This window comes from Camellia sinensis, chromosome 9 (assembly GCF_055761805.1).
Source record: "Camellia sinensis isolate YWXY chromosome 9, ASM5576180v1, whole genome shotgun sequence".
In the NCBI taxonomy this organism is placed as follows: domain Eukaryota; kingdom Viridiplantae; phylum Streptophyta; class Magnoliopsida; order Ericales; family Theaceae; genus Camellia; species Camellia sinensis.
The window spans coordinates 149887418-149910853 of record NC_138969.1 but is presented as its reverse complement, the minus strand read 5'-3'; the positions used below and the strand labels follow the sequence as shown (position 1 = coordinate 149910853).

At 42.8% G+C, this 23436-nt stretch overlaps 1 pseudogene; it reads right to left on the bottom strand.

Annotated features, from left to right (window-relative positions):
* Positions 1-2560: 2560 nt before the first annotated feature.
* Positions 2561-23436, bottom strand: part of LOC114303163 (trans-resveratrol di-O-methyltransferase-like) — a 40717-nt pseudogene continuing 19841 nt past the window's right edge.

The window sequence follows — 23436 nt, the reverse complement described above, 5'->3', positions numbered from 1 at the left end:
ACAAAGGCAAGTCGGGGCGTCGCGAGGGATTTCCGAACAATGCGACTCGAGCATGCATGGATCCTTTGTCATCCAAAGCAGAGCTGAGGCAGCCTACATCATATAGTTTAATTGCTAACTTAGTTAATTTGTTAATTAGTTAGAGTTGTGTAATAATTAGTTGTAGCTTGTTATTCATTATGTTGTGTAATAACTAGTTTAATTAGATTAGCTTAGATTAGCTAGTCGGTTCTTTATTATTCATTCGGACCCTCCTCCGAGACGGCAATGTTGTAAATAAGTGTGCGTGTGTATGACGCATGTCTTCTAACCCCCATTTCTTTCTCCCTTTTATTTACCAGCTTACGATGGTTAGTTTTAGGACATGTTTCAATTAGCATCCTTATGCTCGCATGTTTGCATCCATTCATCTGTCTTGCATGCACCGGGCTCGGCGTGTCACACTAACTGCATTGTATTTCAATTCCTGTTTGAATACATGTATCAAATTGCATTTCACATGACATTTTAGAATAGCCGAGCCTATCTTAGTTGCATTTTGTATGTGTTGCATTAGGCATTCTTGTCATAGCTAGGATCATGCATTGATTTCTAACATAGCTTTTGTTTTGGCTCGGAGTACTTGGTATGTGTTTATGCTTTAGCATCCTTGCATGTGTGTGAGTGACTGCCATGATAGCACGCTTGCCATGAGGCTAACTGCTTATGTGATATAACTGCCTGAATGCCTGTGGGTGAAGGTTGGATTACTTGAATTGGAACAATTCATTGATTGCGAGTTTTATGCCCACTTGAGAGTGGCAAAACACCATGTTTTCTAAGCCCACTTGAGGGTGGCAAAATCCGCATTTTAGCCTACTTGCGAGTAGCAAACCGTTTTCAAAAATAAACATGAGATGTTTTGTTCCAACTTAGGCGATCCAGCCTATACTTGTATGTTGTGCGCATCGCATAGTAATTATAGGTTAATAACTGGAATAAGAGCACATGTGTTTTCAAAAACAAGATATCATGTTAGTAAAGGCCGATCTTTGATCGGGCGAGCGGGGGTGCTCATTGCATGACCTTCCCCTCTCGTACCCAATTTCCTGAGCCGAGGCAACTTTGGTGATGATGGACACGTGGCCCTAGGCACGAGTCAGGGTTTCCTAAATTTTCCAAAAATAAAATATTTAGGTGGCGATTCTGTATCTGGAAAAGCAATCCACGTTTGGCACTTCTTTTTAAAAATCAGTTTTTCAAAATGATTTGCCGAATTTGGAGTCTTTGGTGATTTATCAATCTCGCATTGCACTTTGCAAGATCAGATTAAGAACCGTGACATTTGAGTCCGAACTGTAGTGAGCCTAATGAACAAAACAGGATTTTCCCGGGACTTTCGGGCACGTCTACGGTGTCCATATTCTTTCACCAATTATCATTCATTATGTGATCTCATATTCCTCAATCACCCAATACAAAATCATAATACCATACCTTCTCCACCAATCATAATGCCATGGACCACTACATCTCTATCAATTATTATGAAATCTTATTGCATTTTGTATTTTATTTTAATGAAAATCATTTTAGTGTCCAGTTAATTTGTGATAAAACCCTCAGCAGGTGTTCGTGTATGCTAGAGAGAAATCGGCTTGCTTGCTTGCAGCTTGTGCTTTGATAAGAATTCAAAAGGGTGGACCATTTCTTTGGTTGGTGCGAAGCTTATGCAGAAATTCATAGTCCAACTACTTGTCATGGTTACTATTTAGGTGTTTCGCTTTTAGTTGGATATTGGGTAAACATTGTGTGTTGATAAGATTGTTAGGTTTCCAAATGACTGATTTCTAATTTTTCTAATTTTTTTTTCTTTGTAGATTTTTTTTAGTCGCAATATATAGATAAATTGTTGCAGCAATAATTTTTTTACCATTATGCGATGTATTGGTGTTGGTAAGTTATTTTTTTTAAAAAAATAAATTTGTGGTGCTTGCAATTGATCTTTTTATTGTAACAAATGCATATATATATTTTTTATAATAAATAATTAGTTGCAACAATAACAAGATAGTCGCTAAAACATAGTAAGTATTTTTTTTTGTTTTTCGCCATAGCAAAATAGCAGATGCAATAAGTAGGTTAGGCGGTTGCAAATATTTTGTGACCGACACTTTACCGTCATAAAAAGTATTTGTCACCCTTACATTTGTGTCCTCCATTTGCCGTCGCATGGCTGTCTCAAAAAGTATTTTGCGACTGTATTTCTATTTTTTACAACAGCTTGTAATGGCCGCAACGTGCATTTTTTAGTAGTAAAAGCTTAAGTAGAAAAACTAAAATACCCTTATACATAAGTAACTTCATTGTGCAAATCGTAAACATTTTCATCATTTTTTTAAGAGACAAAGTTCACTTTAACCTCTGTGTACTATTTTCATCCAAGCAAGTGTTTCCACACTTAACAATATGTTAGGTAAAAAAGAGTACACTTCAGTTTACAAATCATAAAAAGTTTCCCCAGATAATTTACAGAAGGGCCAAACTATATGAGGGTAAAATAAAATTTTCCCCACATAATTTAAGGATATACCTCAATGAGGGACCTTAAACCAAAGATGGGTGTGATCTTGTAGTGCTAAAGCCAGCCTCCAAGAAAATCTTTTCCCACTCTTTCTCACTTCTTTCTCTTCCAGTCGCCAAAACCATCATGAATATGTCACAAACAAGCTTTGTCTCAATAATGTCATGTTCATCTTTGTCCCCATCTACCACAATGTCTATGATGATAACCTTCCCTCCTTCCCTACTTGGAATAGCTTCTCAACATCTATTCAATATCTTTACGCAGTCCTCGTCACTCCAATTATGCAAAACACACTGCCATTTTCAAGTCCAAAAATATATTCTAGTTCAATTGATTGCCTTAAATTTACAATACTTGCATGAACATCAAGTGTTTTAGAATGTTTCTGAGAATAATTTTGAAACAAATGCTTGATATTTGTTCTTTACTTTAAGTTTCCCTTTTAGTTTTCTTGATTTTGTTTAATTATAAAAAAAATAAAATAAATAAAGATATCTGCTAGAATTCTCCTAAATTGTGCGAACTTTACCCTATTCAGCAAATAAATAGTAGTTCTATATATCAATATGTATGGCCTTGCAGCAGTTCGATTCCCCACTGGGTGAGTGCTTGCAGCAGTTTGAAAAGGGTACACGGCTTCCTCCGGGCTACTTACCTCGCAGGATTAGTCCTGGCTTCCCGGAAAACCAGAGGGTTGGAGATACCTGCGTTATCAAAACAAAAAAATATATATATATGTATGGCCTTGAATCCTTAATAATGATTTCTCTTTAGAACTTGGCTATTTGATCGATCAACTCAAGCAACTCGATATTAAATTAAACAAAAAGATAGAAATTGGCCTGCATATATGTTGCAATTCCTAAAATTTACTTGATTTCCATATCGAAACATTGGAAATAATCCAGAAAAGAATTGCCTACCTTGAAGAAAAAGGCATCCGCTGATGGGAAAGACTGAAACATGTCACCTCCAACAAAGTTCAAGTTCTTCCCCTCTGGCAAGTTCTCAACAACGTTCAAGTTCTTCCCCTCTGGCAAGTTCTCAACAACATGTGGGAGATCGAAAATTGTGCATTTTATACAAGGAAATGCCTCAAAAACGATCTGAGCAATGATACCGGTGCCACCCCCTACATCAACCAATGAATTCAACCTTCCAAACACTGCCTCACAGTTCCTAATAACCAAGCCCATCATTCTTGAGTCACTAGCCATTCCTTCATTAAATAGGTTATTGAATTTCTGGTTTTTGTCGCAAAACTCCCAGATGCCAACCCCATGTGCAGTCTCAAATGTTGTTTCTTAATTGCCTCTGAACCAATCTACCAAAAACTGCCATGGAGCGACCATAACCGGATCGATGGTGGCTCAGACAAATGGTGACAAATTGGGTAATTCACTTTTGATGAGAAGCCTAGATGATGGAGTGAGGACATACCCTTCTTGATCTCCATGATTTGGATCAAGTTTTGTTGTCTCAAAGAAACTCAAGTGAGTTAACAAGGACATGAGTATGTGGAGAGAATTGATTTTTGAGGGAAGTGTAGACGCGCCCCGGGGGGCCTCATGCTACAGTTCGGACTCAAAATGTCGCGGTTCTTAATCTGATCTTACAATGTGCAATGTGAGATTGATAAATCACCAAAGAGTCCAAATCCGGCAAATCATTTTGGAAAACTGATTTTTAAGAAAAAAGTGTCAAACATGGACTGCTTTGCCAGATATAGAGTCGCCACCTAAATATTTTATTTTGGGAGAATTTAGGAAACCCTGACTCGTGCCTAAGGCCACGTGTCCGTCATCACCAAAGTTGCCTTGGCTCGGGAACTTGGGTACGATTGGGGAAGGTCATCTATGAGCACCCCCGCTCGCTCGATCAAAGATCGGCCTGTACAAAGTATGATATCGAGTTTTTGAAAACACATGCGTTCTTATTCCGGTTAATTGGCTAATCTTTACTACGTGATGTGCACAGCAAAACAAGTATAGACCAGATTGCCTAACTTGGAACAAAGTATCACATATCCGCTTGTTTGGAAATGGTTTTGAATTTTGCTACTCGCAAGTAGGCTAAAACACGGATTTTGATGAATTATTCCAATTCAAGCAAACCAACCTTCACCCACAGGCATTCAAGTAGTTATATCACATAAGCAATTAGCCTTATGGCAAACATGCTTTCATGTTAACATTTGCATACATGCGACATGCTAAAACATAAACACTCACAGTGTACTCCAAGCCAAAACAAAGAAGTAGTTAGCAATCAATGCATGATCCTAATTCATGTTAAGATGGCTAATGAAATGCATGCAAAATGCAGCTAAAATAGGCTCAGCTAATCTAAGATGGCATGTGAGATGCGATTTAGTACATGTATTCAAGTTGGAATTGAAATACGATGTAGTTAGCATGATGCGCCGAGCCCGGTGCATGCAAGACAGATGAATGATGCAAACATGCATAGCATAAGGATGCTAATTGAAAATGACCTTAAACTAACCATCAAAAGCAGGTAAGTAAAAGGGAGAAAGACGTGGGGTTAGAAGACATTCACACACTCACGCACACTTATTACCAAATTCGCCCTCTCGACAAAGGGTCCGAATAAATAATACAAACCAACTAATTAATCAACTACCCTAGCTAATTAATTATTACACAATACTTAACTAATTAAACAAATTAATTAAGCTATAAAAGCAGCCTCGGGAAGAGGGACAAATGCATGCTCGGACGGCTTTGCTTGGAAATCCATCACCATGCTACATATTGCCTCTGTCTGCACTGCTCTACACCTCTGGAAACTGTGCCAACTTCTGTGACACTTCTGAACTACCTTGGGGACATGCTGAGAGTTCATCAACTAAGAGATGAGGCCATCGGCCAGGTGGAACTGGTCCTCGACCATGTGTGAAACCATCGGCCAACGATGAATAGCCGGCCGACACTTAAGATGGCCGACCGACCATGCCTTCCTGCAGAATCCTATTTTTGCTGCAGCAGAGGATAGACAATGCATGGCAAGGTATTTACAAGACAATGTATGCACAACCACCCTCCCTATCATGCTATGAACTCAAGGGACTGTGGCTCTCGGCCCTTGGGCCACCAATCACGCATTTCAATGCATGGTGGCCAAAGGAGTTAAGTATGCATTTAATGTCAAATGAAATGTACATAAAAACACATAAAAGACCCCAACCTCTATCATGGTTGATCAAGAGGCAAGGGATGCAAACATGCAAGCAAAACTAATGCCACATGGGCATGTTAATGACAATGTCATACAAGGCTAATGGTAACAAACATGCCAAATGCAATGCGACCTAAACGAGCATGCAAACATACAAGGCATGTGACAACATTCAAGCATGTAATAACATGTGAGGCAAACATGTAACAACATGTTAAGCAACTTAACAAGAGATACATGCCAAATGCAATATCACTTAAACATGCAACAACATATTAATAGGCCAAGCATGCAACAGTGAGCCTAAAACATGCAATGGCCAAAGCCAAAACAAGCTACAACAAGGGGCAACAACATGAGACATGCAAGGCTACCAAAGAGGTGTTACACTACACCTAGGACAACCAAACATGGCATGATTCAAGCGACTAAAATCAGAGACATGACATGCTAAAACAGACCCAAAAACCCATTTAAATGGCATCCCAAATGCCTAGGCATGGTGGCATACACAATGACACACTCATGAGGCATGACACACAAACTATCCAAAGCATGGAATAGGTGATAAATGCAAGTATTTGAGCATACTATATGGACTAAAATAACATCACAAGTGATGCCAAACCACTAAGATGGCCCAAGTAAAGCATGTCAAAGGATTCAATACTCAAAGCCTACAAGCTAGATTACATAGTGGCTATACAAAGCATGGCATATATGGTGAAAACAACTCAAATCAGAGCTTAAGCATGTTACAACAAGACTAAAAGCTTCATGAAGTCGAGTCAAAATCATGCTAGAAACATGGCTTAAAGCATGATGCATGTTAAGGCAAATCATGAGATTACAAGACAAGTACATGAAACATGCATGGTATGTCTAAACCAACTTGAAACATAGAGGTATTAGGGAAAAACAAAGCCTAATACACACTGAAATAAAGCTAAAACAAGCTAAGCATACAAGCCACAAACACAAGCCAGTTATGCAAGCATTCAAGACAACAAGGAGAGGGGATGGCCCTCTCCTATTTGAGACCTTAAAACACCATCCGCACCACTGAAATCCCTCTGGATTTCAGCGGTGAGGAGGCCTAAACAAGGTGATCTTAAAGCTTAAAAATAAAGCACAAGAATAAGGCCAAGCAAGGCCTAAGAGGGGGGGGGGGGGGAAACAACCCCAAACACCAAAATGACCTTAAACAAAGGTTTTAAGCACTAAAAATCAGAACTTTTATCAGTTATACTCACCCTTGTAGAACCTCTTCAAGAACAAAGCTCCAGCAGGTTTTCTGACTTCAAACCAACCCAAGAACACTAAAATCAACCTCAAGGGACCTCAGCTCCAAGAGGATGGTGTTCTAGTGTGTGTTTGTGTACAATAGTAAGACAATACTACACTTTTGAGTACAAAAGAAGACTAAACAAGGAAATATAGATACAATACTATATCTATCTTTTCTAAGACAAATTTCTGAACCCCTCAGGAGGGAGGAGGAGCTCCCTCTTTATAGAAGTTCAATAACAAAGCTTCCAAAGCAAGCTAAACCAAGAGGCAAATCCTTCCATGCACGTGTATGGAAGGGAGCAAATGTGCATGCCAGCTAATCCAGTTGGCATAAAATATCTGCATAAAGTAGATGAACAGGGTTCGGCCAGCAAAAATGGCCAATCAACCAACACAAGGGCCGGCCGACCAAGTAAAGTGCCGATCGGCCAATACATTTGGCCAGTGGAAAGGAATCATGGCCGATGGCCTCAAGGCTTGGCCGGTGGGTTGAGGGGATGGCAAACAAGCCACCCTCTTTCCTCAGAAGCCAAAAACACAAGTGTTTGGTTCACAACCAAGCATAAAAACAAACAAGTTGAGAGATCTTGAGGCAAGACGCGCAACCGAGATCTCCGAGAACTCAAAATGAACACAAACATGGATGATCATCGAGTGTTCAAACGATGACGTCCAAGTCTTGAGGACGGTCAAAAATGGGGTGTCTACAGTTGCCCCTCTTTGACAGAGCTCGAAAGTCATAACAATGACGGGAGTGAATGTCAAAGCCCGGAGATGACCCATTTTTGACAAGGCCGAAGACTTTAGACAAAGCATACAAAATGCAGATAAAGATATGCGCCCGAAGGCAGGGGCAAGATGCAAGAACAATGCACAAAGCCGAGCGTAACTTATGATCATGCAAAGAAAGCTGTAACGAAGCAAAACATGTAACAGTTTTAAGCAGGCACTGTAGACGTCCCCGAACGCCCCGGGAGGGTGAGTCCCGTTCTGTTCATTTTGGGGATACTACAGCTCGGACTCTCAAATTGTCACGGTTCTTAATCTTGAACCAAAGAGTCCAAATCCGGCAAATCATTTTGAGAAACATATTTTTTGAAAAGAAGTGCCGAACATGGACTGCTTCGCAAGATACAGAATCGCCACCTAAATATTTTTTATGGGGGAATTTAGGAAACCCGGACTCGGTGCCGAAGGCCACATGTCCATCATCACCAAAGTTGTCTTGGCTCAGGAGCTTGGGTACGATCGGGGAAGGTCAGCTATGAGCACCCCCTTTCGCCCAGTCCGAAGACCGGCCTCTACTAACCATGATATCCGTTTTTGAAAATGTTATGTGTTCTTATTCCGGTTATTAGCCTAGAATTACTATGTTATGCGCACAACAAACAAGTATAGATTAGATTGCCTAATTTGAAAACAAGCATTGCATATCCGTTTGTTTTGAAAAGCGCTTTGGAATTTGCTACTCGCAAGTAGGCTAAAACACGGATTTCAACGAGTTTTTCCGACTGAAACAATCCAACCTTCACCCACAGGCATTCAAACAGTTTATCTCATATAAGCACTTAGCCACATGGTAAGCATGCTATCATGACAACACTCACACGCATGCGATATGCTAAAGCGAAAATACTTACATCGTACTCCGTGCCAAAACAATAAACTAGTTAGCAAACATGCATGTCCTAGTTCAAGTTAAAATGACTAATGCAACACAAGCAAAATGTGATTAGGATAGGCTCGGCTAATCTACGATGACATGTGAAATGCTACAACTAACACGTATTCAATTTGGAAATTGAAATACAGATGCAATTAGAATGATGCGCCGAGCCCGGTGCATGAGACAAATGAATGAATGCACGCATGCATTGCATGAGGTATGCTAATTTAAACGTGCCCTAATACTAGCCATCAAAGCAGGTAAATAAAAGGGAAGAAAGAAGTGGGGATTGGAAGACATGCACACACTCACACACACTTATTACAGATTTGCCCTCGCCGGGAAGGACCAAATAAATAATACAAATTAATTAACTACACAAGCTAATTAAATATTACAAATTGCCTAATCAGTCAACAAACTAATTAAGCTAGGAAAAACAGATAAATCGCCTCGGGAGGAGAGCTCGATGCAGTGCATGCTCGGTCTTGCTCGGAAGTGCACCGCCATGCATAGGCTGCCACTGTTTTCCTTGCTGTACTCCTCTGGAGGTTGCCAAAACCTCAGGATTGCTTCTCTGGATACTGGGGAATGCCATCGGCTGAGTAGGATTACCACCGGCAGTGGTATGTGGTCACCGGCCATTTATGAAGCTATCGGCAGAAGGATAATTGCCGGTCGGCACTGGACACTGCCGGTCGGCATAAAGCTCCTGCAGAATCTGCAATTGATAGCAACAGAGGGCAAGGCAGAGCATGGCAATACAATTCAAGGCATGTATGCACCAATCATGTCCCTTATCATGTTAGTGACTCAAAGGGACACGCTCCAACAAACAAATGAGGAACTCAACAAACAAATGAGGAACTCAACCTCAATCATGGATGATCAAGAGGCAAAGCATGCATGCAATGCAACCTAAGCATGTTGACTAGGCATGCAACATGGCAAGGCAAGCAAACAAGCAATGAATAAGTATGCAAGCTAGTATACGAGGCAAACATGTAAACAAGCAAAGGGTGAACTTGAGCATGGTTTGGGCAGCTCTAAATAGGCCCAAAACAGTGGCCAAAGTGCTATAAAATGAGGGCTAAATGGCATGCAAACATGCATGCACACAAGGACCAACACTTAAGCATAAAAAGGCAACTCTCAAGCACACTTGAAAGAGGAATAACATGGACTAATGGCATGCAAGGTAGGCATTGAAAATCATGTTACAAAGGGTGTTAAGCCAATTTAAACAAGACAAACGAGGCGTGCAAACAAAGCCAAAAACCCAAGGCAAGCCAAGAGGCTTAAACCAAGACTAAATCAACCAAGCCTTACAAGGCTAAGAGGACTTAAAATAGGTCTAGTGCAGACCTAAACAACACCCAAGGGACACCTAGATGGCATCTAAATGGCTCAAAATCAAAAGCATGCACAATATCCAAAACATGGAGCATGCAAGTCAAGCTTCCAAAGCTTCAATGAGGTGTCCAAAGCAAGCATACAAGCATGTCAAAGGGACTGAAATTATGCCATAAATGATGCCAAATCATTAGAATAAAGCAAGTAGTGCATGCTACATACTCACACACTTGAGGCCAACAAGCCAAAATGCAAAGGGGGCATATAATACATGCCATGGCCAACCCAAACAACTATGGACAGACCTCTAGTATGGCAAAATAAGCACACAAGCTTCACAAAACTAGACCTAAAACATGCTCGAACAACGGTTTACAACCTAAGGCATGTTAAGGCCTAAACATGGCATTACAAGGTAGGTATGCTAAGCATGCATGGTGTACCAAAACCAAGTAAAAACAGAGGCATATTATGACATATTAAGCACAAAAAACAACTAAGGCATGGTCAACATGAAGCTTAGCTAGGTGCTCCCTCAAGAGGCCAAAAATGGTCCATTTCAAGGACAACAAGGAGAGGGGGTGGCCCTCTCCTCCCTAGGACCTCAAGGCACCATCCTCACCTCTGAAATCCTTCAAGATTTCAATGGTGAAGAGGCCCAAACACCAAGTTCCCGAAGCTTACACAAAACAGCACAAAGTGGGGCCTTTCAAGGCCCAAGAGGGGTCAAACACCTCCAAACCACAAAACACTCTTAACAAGCTATTTAGAGGACCTAAAAACAGAACTTTTTTGTATTATACACTAAGCTCAAAAACAGTTCTAAGATAGGTAGAAAAGCAATGCAAAAATGGGGAATAAAAAGGCAAAATTGTTACCCTTGAAGACCCTCTTCAACAATGGTGGACTAGATGGTTCTTCAAGCTCAAAACCACCCAAGAACTTCAAGAACAACCTCTTGGAACCTCAGTAGCCAAGGGAAGGTGTAATACTATGTGCTTGTGTGCAATAGTAAGACACAAATGCACCTAGACACACACAAGAGAGAAAAAGAGAGCCAAGAGAAGAGAGCCTTCTCTTATAGGCAACCTAACTTGTAAAGCTTATACAACAAGCTTACAAGGAGGGCATCCCTCCATACACGTGTATGGAGGGGAACCAAAATGCCACACAGCTGTCCTAAAATATCTGCAAAAGCAGATGAACAGTAGTTGGCTGGCCAAAAATGTCATTTTGACAAAAATGACTGCCGACCAGCAAGAAATAGTGCCGACCGGCCACACACATTGCCGATGGCAACAAAAACCAGCCGGTGGCCTCTAGCCACTGCCGGTGGTGTGTGGGGATGCCTCACAAGGCATTCCCTGCCCCTCCAAGGCAAAACACAAGTGTTTGGTGCAAAACCAGACACAAAACGGTCGAGTTCGGAGATCCTAAGGCAGGGCGCGTAGCCGAGACCTCCGGGAACTCCAAACGAACACAAACATGGATAATCACCGAGTGTTCAAACGGTGACGTCCAAGTCTTGAGGACGGTCAAAAATGGGGTGTCTGCAGTTGCCCCTCTTTGACAGAACTCGAAAGTCATAACAATGACGGGAGTGAATGTCAAAGCCCAGGGACGACCCATTTTTGACAAGGCCGAAGACTTAGACAAACATGCAAGACAAACAAGGTATGCGCCCGAAGGCAGGGGCAAAATGCAAGACAATATACCAAGCCGAGCATAACTAATGATCATGCAAGAAACATAAGGACGTATCCCGGTGTTTCAGAAAGGTATAAGCATTGGAACGTATTCCAAATGCCCTTAACCAAAGAGGGAGAAACATAGGGACATATCCCGGTGTTTCAAAACGAATGAGAAACATAGGGACGTATCCCGGTGTTTCGGAAAAAGAAAGAGAAACATAGGGACGTATCCCGTTGTTTTGGAAAAAGAATGAGAAACATAGGGACGTATCCCGGTGTTTCGGAAAAAGATAAGAAACATAGGGACGTATCCCGGTGTTTCGGAAAAAGAGAAGAAACATAGGGACGTATCCCGGAGTTTCGGAAGGGATGAGAAACATAGGGACATATCCCGGAGTTTTGGAAAGAAAGAAAAGCATAAGGATGTATCCCAGTGTTCCAGAGTGGTTTAAGCACCAGAACGTATTCCAAATGTTCTTAATCAAAGAGGGAGAAACATAGGGACATATCCCGGTGTTTCGAAACGAGTGAGAAACATAGGGACGTATCCCAGTGTTTCGGAATGAAGAAGAAACTTAGGGACGCATCCAGGCGTTTTGGAAAGAGAGAGAAACATAGGGACGTATCCCGGTGTTTCAGAAAAAGAGAAACATAGGGACGTATCCCGGTGTTCGGAAAAAGAGAAAGAAACATAGGGACGTATCCCAGAGTTTCAGAAGGAGAGAGAAACATAGGGACGTATCCCGGTGTTTGGAAAAAAGAGAAAGAAACATAGGGACGTATCCCAGTGTTTCAAAAGGAGAGAGAAACATAGGGACGTATCCCGGTGTTTGGGAAAAAGAGAAAGAAACATAGGGACGTGTCCTGGTGTTTCGGAAAAAGAGAAACATAGGGACGTATCCCGGTGTTTCGGAAAAAGAAAAAGAAACATAGGGACGTATCCCGGTGTTTCGAAAAAAGAGAAACATAGGGACGTATCCCGGTGTTTCGAAAAAAGAGAAAGAAACATAGGGACGTATCCCGGAGTTTCAGAAGGAGAGAGAAACATAGGGACGTATCCCGGTGTTTGGGAAAAAGAGAAAGAAACATAGGGACGTATCCCGGAGTTTCAAAATGGTGTGAGCATTGGAACGCATTCCGAACGCTTTTAACCGAAGAGGGAGAAAGAAAGGGATGTACCCCAAAGGTTAGGGACGTATCCCTAAGGTTAGGGACGTATCCTAAAGGTTAGGGACGTATCCCAAGGACTAGGGACGTATCCCGAAGGTTAGGGACGTATCCCAAAGGTTAGGGACGTATCCCAAGGTTTAGGGACGTATCCCAAAGATTTCGACAAAGGAGAAGAAACATAGGGACGTATCCCGGTGTTTCGGAGAGGAGGAAAAACATAGGGACATATCCCATTGTCTCGGAATGAAAAGAGAAGCATAGGGACGTATCCCGTTGTTTCGGAAAAAGAGAAGAAACATAGGGACATATCCCAGTGTTTCGGAAAGAGAGAAAAACATAGGGACGTATCCCGGTGTTTGGGAAAAAGAGAAAGAAACATAGGGACGTATCCCGGTGTTTCAGAAAAAGAGAGAAACGGAAACGTAGGGACGTATCCCGGTGCTTCAAAAAGGTATAAGAAACAAAAGGACGTATCCCAGTGTTTCCAAACAAAGGAGCGCGCAAAACAACGCAATGCAGGTGCAGAAGACAGTGCGATAAAATTCATTTCTATGCAAGTATGGTGTATTTTCTACGCAATATTGAAAGCATGTTCTATGCAGAAACATAACGATGCGTGGCATGCATGCAACTGAAGTGTATATGAAAGTTCACATTCTATGCAATGGAAAGGCATCAAACATGTACTCTGGTGCCTTCGATTTACCTTTCGGAGGACTTTGCATCACAACTCTGCTCACCTTGTTTACATTGGCGAGAGATAACATATGCTGCTGCTTTAATTGTCATTCTGAGTTGAAGCAGGCTTAAGCTCGGAGTAGAGGCACACTCATTCTTCGGAGCACTGACAAGGCCTGAAGAGGAACATCCGGAGCACAATCACGGAGTTTTCCGAAGTTGAAGCACACTCAGATACCCGATATTTTCCTTTTTTTGCTTTTGTTTTGTAGTCTGGAACCTATATAGCTTCAAATAGGTCCTGGTTTTACTGTTCTGACATGACTTGGGTTAAACCCTGCAGTTTTATGAAAGAACGAATCTTGTTTTGCACAAACGTGAAGAATGGCACAGCACTCTAAGCACAAAGCGATTTATTTTTGAAATTGAGAGATGAGTTCTCGACCGGGTATTGAGCCTACGACTGAACACAGCGCACTACGACTCAACAACAGAAAACAAAAGGTAAAATAACCTAAACACAACGAGACACGCTCGGAACGACTCAAAACAAGATTTGAGACAAACAAAACAAAAGACACGACATACAGACGTGCACAGGGAGCCTGTTTCTTCGGGTATTGTTTCCCACCCTTTCTCATTTGTGGTTCTCACATCACTCGGCCCTCAAGCTCTGTTTTTCTGGAAAAGCCCTTTTCTCACTTTTTCTCTCATCGCACATCTCTCTATTCTTCAATCTCTCATTTTTTTTTTAAATCCCTTCCATGGGTGGTTGATGGATAAACAGGAGGTCGTGGGCCCTTACCCCTAGTATTCTACTAGCTTTTGATTCTTGTTCACAACAGTGAATTTCTTCCATAGAGGGGCTGTGCTACAATTGGGTGTGTAGCAAATCTGCAGCTGACATCGGTTGACGATGCTCTGCTGGGGAGTTTGGACGTGATTAGATTTGCCCAGAGGAGGGAGTGGGATATCTTGTCCCATTCCGGTTCGTGCTTTGCACTTGGCTTGATGCCTCGTTGCTTGGAGGATGAGAGAGCTTTCAGCCCTTTGCGGTCAGCTTTAGTTGTGCCCTTTCTGGCAAGTAGATTGCCCTTTCTGGCAAATGTATTGACAACAGGGGAAAGACAGGAAGCCCGACTCAACTGTGCCCCTAGTTCATTATTTTGACCATTTTTTGTTTTTGGCTTTCTACTAAAACAATTTTGACCAAAATGAGAGTTAGATTGACATGCTTGTTCAATTTTTTATTTGAAATCATGCAAGTCAGGCTATGAGCACTGAAAATTTTCCTTTTTTGGGTCCAAGAAATGGTCCAATTTTTGGAAAATATGGAACAATTTTCGAGAAAATTAGTCAACCTCAGTAAAAATTCTCAAAAACTATTTTTGCAAACTGCCGATGCTTAACAAGCGCGGAACTTACTCTTGAGACGTACAACCTTGGATCTGGATGAAAATTGCCCCCTTGCTCGAAGAGAGCTGCATGGCAACGGAAAGTTGCCCTTTGTTTGAACGACACCGCAGTGCATTGAATGGCAACGGAGAGTTTCCCCTTGTGTGAATGACACCGCGGTGCATTGAATGGCAACGGAAAGTTGCCCCTCGTCTGAATGGCATCGTAGTGTATTGTAATCAGTCCTCAAAGCGATGATTGCAACCGAACTCCCGGATACAGAGAAGGCAAAGATTATCAGAACCATTACATGGACATGATCGAATTTGAAGTGTTTTAGGGCTGGACTTCAAAATGAAGTTGCCTACGTATCCCAATGACAGGAATCAAGCCTTACGTAGTTCGGGGTAAGGTTCACTCGGGTATTATCCTCTACTGTTTAGGCTCTAACTTTTGCCAAGGCGCCCGTTGCGGGTTTTCGACCTTGCGAGCTTTGTTCTTCTTTTCTTTTCAATTTTTTTTTTCATTTCTTTTTCTCTTTTTTTTGCATTTTTTTTCTTTCTTTTTTTTCTTTTCTTTTGTGTTTTTTGTTTTGTTTTTTTTTTGCTTTTTTTGTATTTTTCTCTTGCTCTAACTTTTGCCTGGGTCGCCCTTCCGGGTTTTCGGCCCAGCGAGCCTCTCAAAGGATAAAAGTGTAACAAGTCCATGCCAAATGGTTTTAGGGTTTTGAAGCCATCCATATCCAGGAGAGTGGCTGTTGTATTGATTTACTGAAGGATCCATCTTCGGCTCTTCGAGCATATCTGACATTTTTGTCCCTAGTTTGAGGGGGGGCTTTTGATCTAGCTTTACAAGCTTCCTTTGATATGATCTTCTTGATCTGACTTTGGTGCCTCTTGTTCGAGGGCTGCCTCAAAATGGCCACACAGGCCTCACGTTGTGGTTGACCGTTGAACATTCTGAACTCAGGTTCAAGGTTTGAAAGTGAGGGGTCGAATCTCGAGGCTGAGAGCGATCCTAAGTTGCACAATCTCAAGAGCGATCCCACACAAGTCTTCGCAGGACCGCGCAAAATATTTTTTGAAATTTTTTAAGAAAGCGACAAATCGCTCGCGCCGAAGAAAGTGTAGAACCAATCTGGATCAAGTCAGGGTCCTTCTCAGTACTCACATTAACAAGCATGATCTCAATCATTAAGGGCTTAGCATGCCTCTCTTTCTCTCAATTGATCAAGTTTTGCAAAACCTGAGGAATTCCTTCCTCTTCGTTTTTATCACAATGTTCCGAAAAAGTTTTGAAAAACTTAGGTCATTACAATGACTTCAAAGGCACAGAAAATGCAGGCGAAGAGCACTATCATTTCATTCAAACTTCTGGCACAACTGGCACACGGCACAAGAGTATGAAAATCACTGCTGTTCCATTCAAATCTGTTGGCATAACTGGCTCCAAGGCAGAAACAGACTCAAAAAAAAGAAAAAAAGACAAACACAAAACAAGATAGTGATGTTCGAGGTAACACCCCCGGAATCACCGGACTCCTACACAACAAGACTGACTCGATACAACAAGACAGACCTCGAAACAAAAGGACTGACTCAAAACAGACTCAAAACAACACAACAAGACTGACCCAATACCCAAGTCAGAATGTACAAAACTAGCATTCACAAATGCTCAAAATATTGCGTGCCATACACCACATCTGGAGTAAACTGAGTGCCGCCCGCAGGTGGTTCATCCCTCGATCACATTACATTATCCCCCACAAGTTCACTGGTCAAGTGTCGATAGACTTTGCAGGACCTGGTGCGGGAATGACCTCGCTGTCAATCAAATTTTGTATCTCGTGGCGGAGATGGACGCAACCGTCGGTGTCATGACCGGTTTGTTGATGAAAAGCACAGCACTTAGTCATATCATGCTTTGGAGGGAGAGGATCGAGTAGGACCCCCAGGGCTTTAGACAAAGGCATAAAGAGTTGGGTGAAAACCCCCTTGCCTCGGGGTAGATAGTCCGAAGTTCGGGGGTTTGGATTGGATGCCCCAACAAAAGGGGTGGTTGTTCTTGGTGTGGTGGTGGCGACCATGCCCACTTCAGAAGATCTTGCAGCTGCGTCACCGTTGGTGGTCGCATTCGAACTGCCGGTAAACGCCCTCCTGGGTTGCTCCTTCTCCTGATCAATAAGGCCCTGCTTCATAGTATCCTCGATCTGTACCCCCATTTCATGCAGATCCGGAAAGGTAGGGAAGGGGAGCACGATCATTTTTTGCATTAGTTTGGGTTGGAGGTTGCGCACAACCATCCTTATCTGGTCTTTGTCGGAAGGCCTTGTAGCCATCATCGAGGCCTTTTCTCTCCACCTCGCCACAAACTCTGAAAAACCCTCCTTTGGCTCTTAGTGGGTGACTTCAAGATCACGAGTTGTGACCTCAATCTGTGTGTTGTAGGAGTATTGATCACTGAAGGCCTCAGCCATCTCTTCCCAATTATGTTTCACAGAGTTCTCCAATTTTGCATACCAGATTGTGGCTATCCTAGACAGGGTCCGGCCAAACAATGATAGCTTTTGTAATCTGGTGAGGCCCATCGGCCTTAGAATGTCTGAAAACAGCCGCAAGTGCACCATGGGATCCCCGGACCCATCGAAACGGTCAATATGTGGCATCTTGAATCTGTCTGGCAGCGTCACAGCTGCATCGGTATACCCATCCTCGATGTCCAGGACGGATTTCATGCCTTGAGCCTTCTTGAACAACCTTTCAAGCTTGCTCATCTTTAGCGCCGTTGGATCCATCTCTAACTCAAAAGGGGAGTCCGGTAGGTTGATGGGTGTCTTGGATAGCTGGGGTAGAACCGGGGGCAGAGCTGGCCCGACTGGAATGTCCGTATCATCCTGGACGTGGGTTGCCTCCCCGAGTATGGGAACTCTTGGTGGGAGAGGATCCTGGTGTGAAGTAGATACTCCAGTTTGTTGCTCCAATCTGGCAATTGTCTCTGCCTGTTGGGCTATGACCACAGCCTGCTTGACGGACAGTGTCTTGCTGCATGGCTTTCATACTATCCTGGAGTTGGCGCACTATCTCTTCCAGACTCGACATACTGTTCTAATCTAACTGAGCAACCGGTATATCTGTGTCGGCAATAGGCTCGGGAATCTCAGCCCGACTGCTCAAAGATCACTGATCTGGTAGCTGTTGTACTGGTGGTCTGTGCCTGACTAGCCTTCTCTGGCCCTGATTACCCTTGAACTGAGTCTATTACCTGACAAAGTCTATCAGTACAAGTCCAATGAACCTCGGGGGATATTGGAGCCTTCTGAAGCTATAGTTCCAGGACTACCCCTGCAAAGGAGAAAACAGGCAGCATCTCAGCCCAATTTCATCAGAACAGGCATAGGCATAACTGAATAACTGTATTCTACTATTGATCACTGTTCCCCAAAATCACTGCCCCAAATCTAAATCTGATACCCGCAGATATAACTGATTCTCGAAACACTGATGCCCGCAGGCCTGATACCCAGACTTGCAAACTGATATATGCATTCCTGTAGAGGCCAACTCCAAAAAGCACATAGCAAGCAAATGAGAGCCAAAACACCCCTATGTTGGGGTAGGGTTTCCCTGTCCTATTTTGTCAGGAGCTAGGGTTTCGCTACGCACGCAGCGGTTTCAAACAACCTATAATCGGGTAAGTAACCTGTCCTAGCTTGGAATGGTCACTATGGATTTCGATATGCACTAGGTCGAATGGTCGAAAAGGGTGCCTCGGTAAAACTGGGGTTTGTGTTCCCATACTGTCAGAGCCCATAATCGGTCAGCCTTATGGTCATGCCTTGACAAGACAAGCCTCCGGAAAACCGTTCAGGAATGGCAGATGGCAAACACAGTGTCCTAGGCGCACCAATGCACATGCAATGCAAAGAAACATATAAGTGTAGTAAAAAACAGGATATCATGAGTTCGAGTCAAGCTCTCTAAAATCCCCAACAGAGTCGCCAAAAGCTGTAGACGTCCCCGAACGCCCCGGGAGGGTGAGTCCCGTTCTGTTCATTTTGGGGTTACTACAGCTCGGACTCTCAAATCGTCACGGTTCTTAATCTTGAACCAAAGAGTCCAAATCCAGCAAATCGTTTTGAGAAACAGATTTTTTAAAAAGAAGTGCCAAACATGGACTGCTTCGCTAGATACAGAGTCGCCACCTAAATATTTTTTATGGGGGAATTTAGGAAACCCTGACTCAGTGCCGAAGGCCACATGTCCGTCATCACCAAAGTTGTCTTGGCTCGGGAGCTTGGGTACGATCGGGGAAGGTCAGCTATGAGCACCCCCTTCCGCCCGGTCCGAAGACCGGCCTCTACTAACCATGATATCCGTTTTTGAAAATGTTATGTGTTCTTATTCCGGTTATTAGCCTAGAATTACTATGTTATGCGCACAACAAACAAGTATAGACTAGATTGCCTAATTTGGAAACAAGCATTGCATATCCGTTTGTTTTGAAAAGCGCTTTGGAATTTGCTACTCGCAAGTAGGCTAAAACACGGATTTCAACGAGCTTTTCCGACTCAAACAATCCAACCTTCACCCACAGGCATTCAAACAGTTTATCTCATATAAGCACTTAACCACATGGTAAGCATACTATCATGGCAACACTCACACGCATGCGATATGCTAAAGCGAAAATACTTACATCGTACTCCGTGCCAAAACAATAAACTAGTTAGCAAACATGCATGTCCTAGTTCATGTTAAAATGACTAATGCAACACAAGCAAAATGTGATTAGGATAGGCTCGGCTAATCTACAATGACATTTGAAATGCTACAACTAACACGTATTCAATTTGGAAATTGAAATACAGATGTAGTTAGAATGATGCGCCGAGCCCGGTGCATGAGACAAATGAATGAATGCACGCATGCATTGCATGAGGTATGCTAATTTAAACGTGCCCTAATACTAGCCATCAAAGCAGGTAAATAAAAGGGAAGAAAGAAGTGGGGATTGGAAGACATGCACAGACTCACACACACTTATTACAGATTTGCCCTCGCCCGGAAGGACCAAATAAATAATACAAATTAATTAACTACGCAAGCTAATTAAATATTACAAATTGCCTAATCAGTCAACAAACTAATTAAGCTAGGAAAAACAGATAAATCGCCTCGGGAGGAGAGCTCGATGCAGTGCATGCTCGGTCCTGCTCGGAAGTGCACCGCCATGCATAGGCTGCCTCTGTTTTCCTTGCTGTACTCATCTGGAGGTTGCCAAAACCTTAGGATTGCTTCTCTGGATACTGGGGAATGCCATCAGCTGAGTGGGATTACCACCGGCAGTGGTATGTGGTCACCGGCCATTTATGAAGCTATCGGCAGAAGGATAATTGCTGGTTGGCACTGGACACTGCCGGTTGGCATAAAGCTCCTGCAGAATCTGCAATTGACAGCAACAGAGGGCAAGGCAGAGCATGGCAATACAATTCAAGGCATGTATGCACCAATCATGTCCCTTATCATGTTAGTGACTCAAAGGGACACGCTGCTTGGCTCTCGGACCATCAATCGCGTATTTCAATGCGTGATGGGCCAAGAGACCAAGTTATGCATGTTGATTTCAAAATGCAATGCAAACCAACAAAAAAGTGAGGAACTCAACCTCAATCATGGATGATCAAGAGGCAAAGCATGCATGCAATGCAACCTAAGCATGTTGACTAGGCATGCAACATGGCAAGGCAAGCAAACAAGCAATGAATAAGTATGTAAGCTAGTATACGAGGCAAACATGTAAACAAGCAAAGGGTGAACTTGAGCATGATTTGGGCAGCTCTAAATAGGCCCAAAACAGTGGCCAAAGTGCTATAAAATGAGGGCTAAATGGCATGCAAACATGCATGCACACAAGGACCAACACTTAAGCATAAAAAGGCAACTCTCAAGCACACTTGAAAGAGGCATAGCATGGACTAATGGCATGCAAGGTAAGCATTGAAAATCATGTTACAAAGGGTGTTAAGCCAATTTAAACAAGACAAACGAGGCGTGCAAACAAAGCCAAAAACCCAAGGCAAGCCAAGAGGCTTAAACCAAGACTAAATCAACCAAGCCATACAAGGCTAAGAGGACTTAAAATAGGTCTAGTGCAGACCTAAACAACACCCAAGGGACACCTAGATGGCATCTAAATGGCTCAAAATCAAAAGCATGCACAATATCCAAAACATGGAGCATGCAAGTCAAGCTTCCAAAGCTTCAAAGAGGTGTCCAAAGCAAGCATACAAGCATGTCAAAGGGACTGAAATTATGCTATAAATGATGCCAAATCATTAGAATAAAGCAAGTAGTGCATGCTACATACTCACACACTTGAGGCCAACAAGCCAAAATGCAAAGGGGGCATATAATACATACCATGGCCGACCCAAACAACTATGGACAGACCTCTAGCATGGCAAAATAAGCACACAAGCTTCACAAAACTAGACCTAAAACATGCTCGAACAACGGTTTACAACCTAAGGCATGTTAAGGCCTAAACATGGCATTACAAGGTAGGTATGCTAAGCATGCATGGCGTACCAAAACCAAGTAAAAACAGAGGCATATTATGACATATTAAGCACAAAAAACAACTAAGGCATGGTCAACATGAAGCTTAGCTAGGTGCTCCCTCAAGAGGCCAAAAATGGTCCATTTCAAGGACAACAAGGAGAGGGGGTGGCCCTCTCCTCCCTAGGACCTCAAGGCACCATCCTCACCTCTGAAATCCCTCAAGATTTCAGTGGTGAAGAGACCCAAACACCAAGGTCCCGAAGCTTACACAAAACAGCACAAAGTGGGGCCTTTCAAGGCCTAAGAGGGGTCAAACACCTCCAAACCACAAAACACTCTTAACAAACTATTTAGAGGGCCTAAAAACAGAACTTTTTTATATTATACACTAAGCTCAAAAACAGTTCTAAGATAGGTAGAAAAGCATTGCAAAAATGGGAAATAAAAAGGCAAAATTGTTACCCTTGAAGACCCTCTTCAACAATGGTGGACTAGCTGGTTCTTCAAGCTCAAAACCACCCAAGAACTTCAGGAACAACCTCTTGGAACCTCAGTAGCCAAGGGAAGGTGTAATACTATGTGCTTGTGTGCAATAGTAAGACACAAATGCACCTAGACACACACAAGAGAGAAAAAGAGAGAGAGAATGTGTATCAAACCCTAACCCTAAAACCAGAGATTCTTCTCTGTATTTTTTATCTCTAAAATCTCCAACCCCAAGCCAAGAGAAGAGAGCCTTCTCTTATAGGCAACCCAACTTGTAAAGCTTATACAACAAGCTTACAAGGAGGGCATCCCTCCATACACGTGTATGGAGGGGAACCAAAATGCCACACAGCTGTCCTAAAATATCTGCAAAAGCAGATGAACAGTAGTCGGCTGGCCAAAAATGTCATTTTGACAAAAATGACTGCCGACCGGCAACAAATAGTGCCAACCAGCCACACACATTGCCGATGGCAACAAAAACCAGCCGGTGGCCTCTAGCCACTGCCAGTGGTGTGTGGGGATGCCTCACAAGGCATTCCCTGCCCCTCCAAGGCAAAACACAACTGTTTGGTGCAAAACCAGACACAAAACGGTCGAGTTCGGAGATCCTGAGGCAGGGTGCATAGCCAAGACCTCCGGGAACTCCAAACGAACACAAACATGGATAATCACCGAGTGTTCAAACGGTGACGTCCAAGTCTTGAGGACGGTCAAAAATGGGGTGTCTACAGGCACATACAAATCTAACTACATTACATGCAGAAAGGATGTAAGAGAATTATACAATTCTCGCTACGTCTCACGCGGAGAATAAAATACCGTGCGGTTCGTCTGGTCTCGCCAGCTTCAAATGAACCGTACATACAATATCGTGCCTGAAAAAGAAAGAAAACTTAACAGGTACAATATTGTCAGAAACATGCATAGGAATGCAAGTGAAAAATGCGCGACAACGCGGGTGAAGGGGTGCATGATGACGTAACCTAAGTGTGACGCATGACAAAGTGGAAGGGAGTATCTCAATGCAAGGAGGGCATGCATGACATCGCAAGCCGAGTAGGATGCATAACAATGCAATTTGAAATAAGCATAACAATGCTAGGAAGGCATGCGCGAGACCAAAAGCCGAGTAGGATGCATAATAATGCAATTGAGGATGCATAAACATGTGTAAGTAAAGCATGCACAACAACGCAAGCAAGGTGTGTAACAACGTGGAAATAAGCATAAACACATGTAAGTAAAGCACACGGGACAACGCGAGCAATGTGTATAGCAAGGAGTGAAATGTACATATGTAAGTAAAGCACACGCGACAACGTGTACAATGCGTAACAACGTGGAAATAAGCATAAACACATGTAAGTAAAGCACACG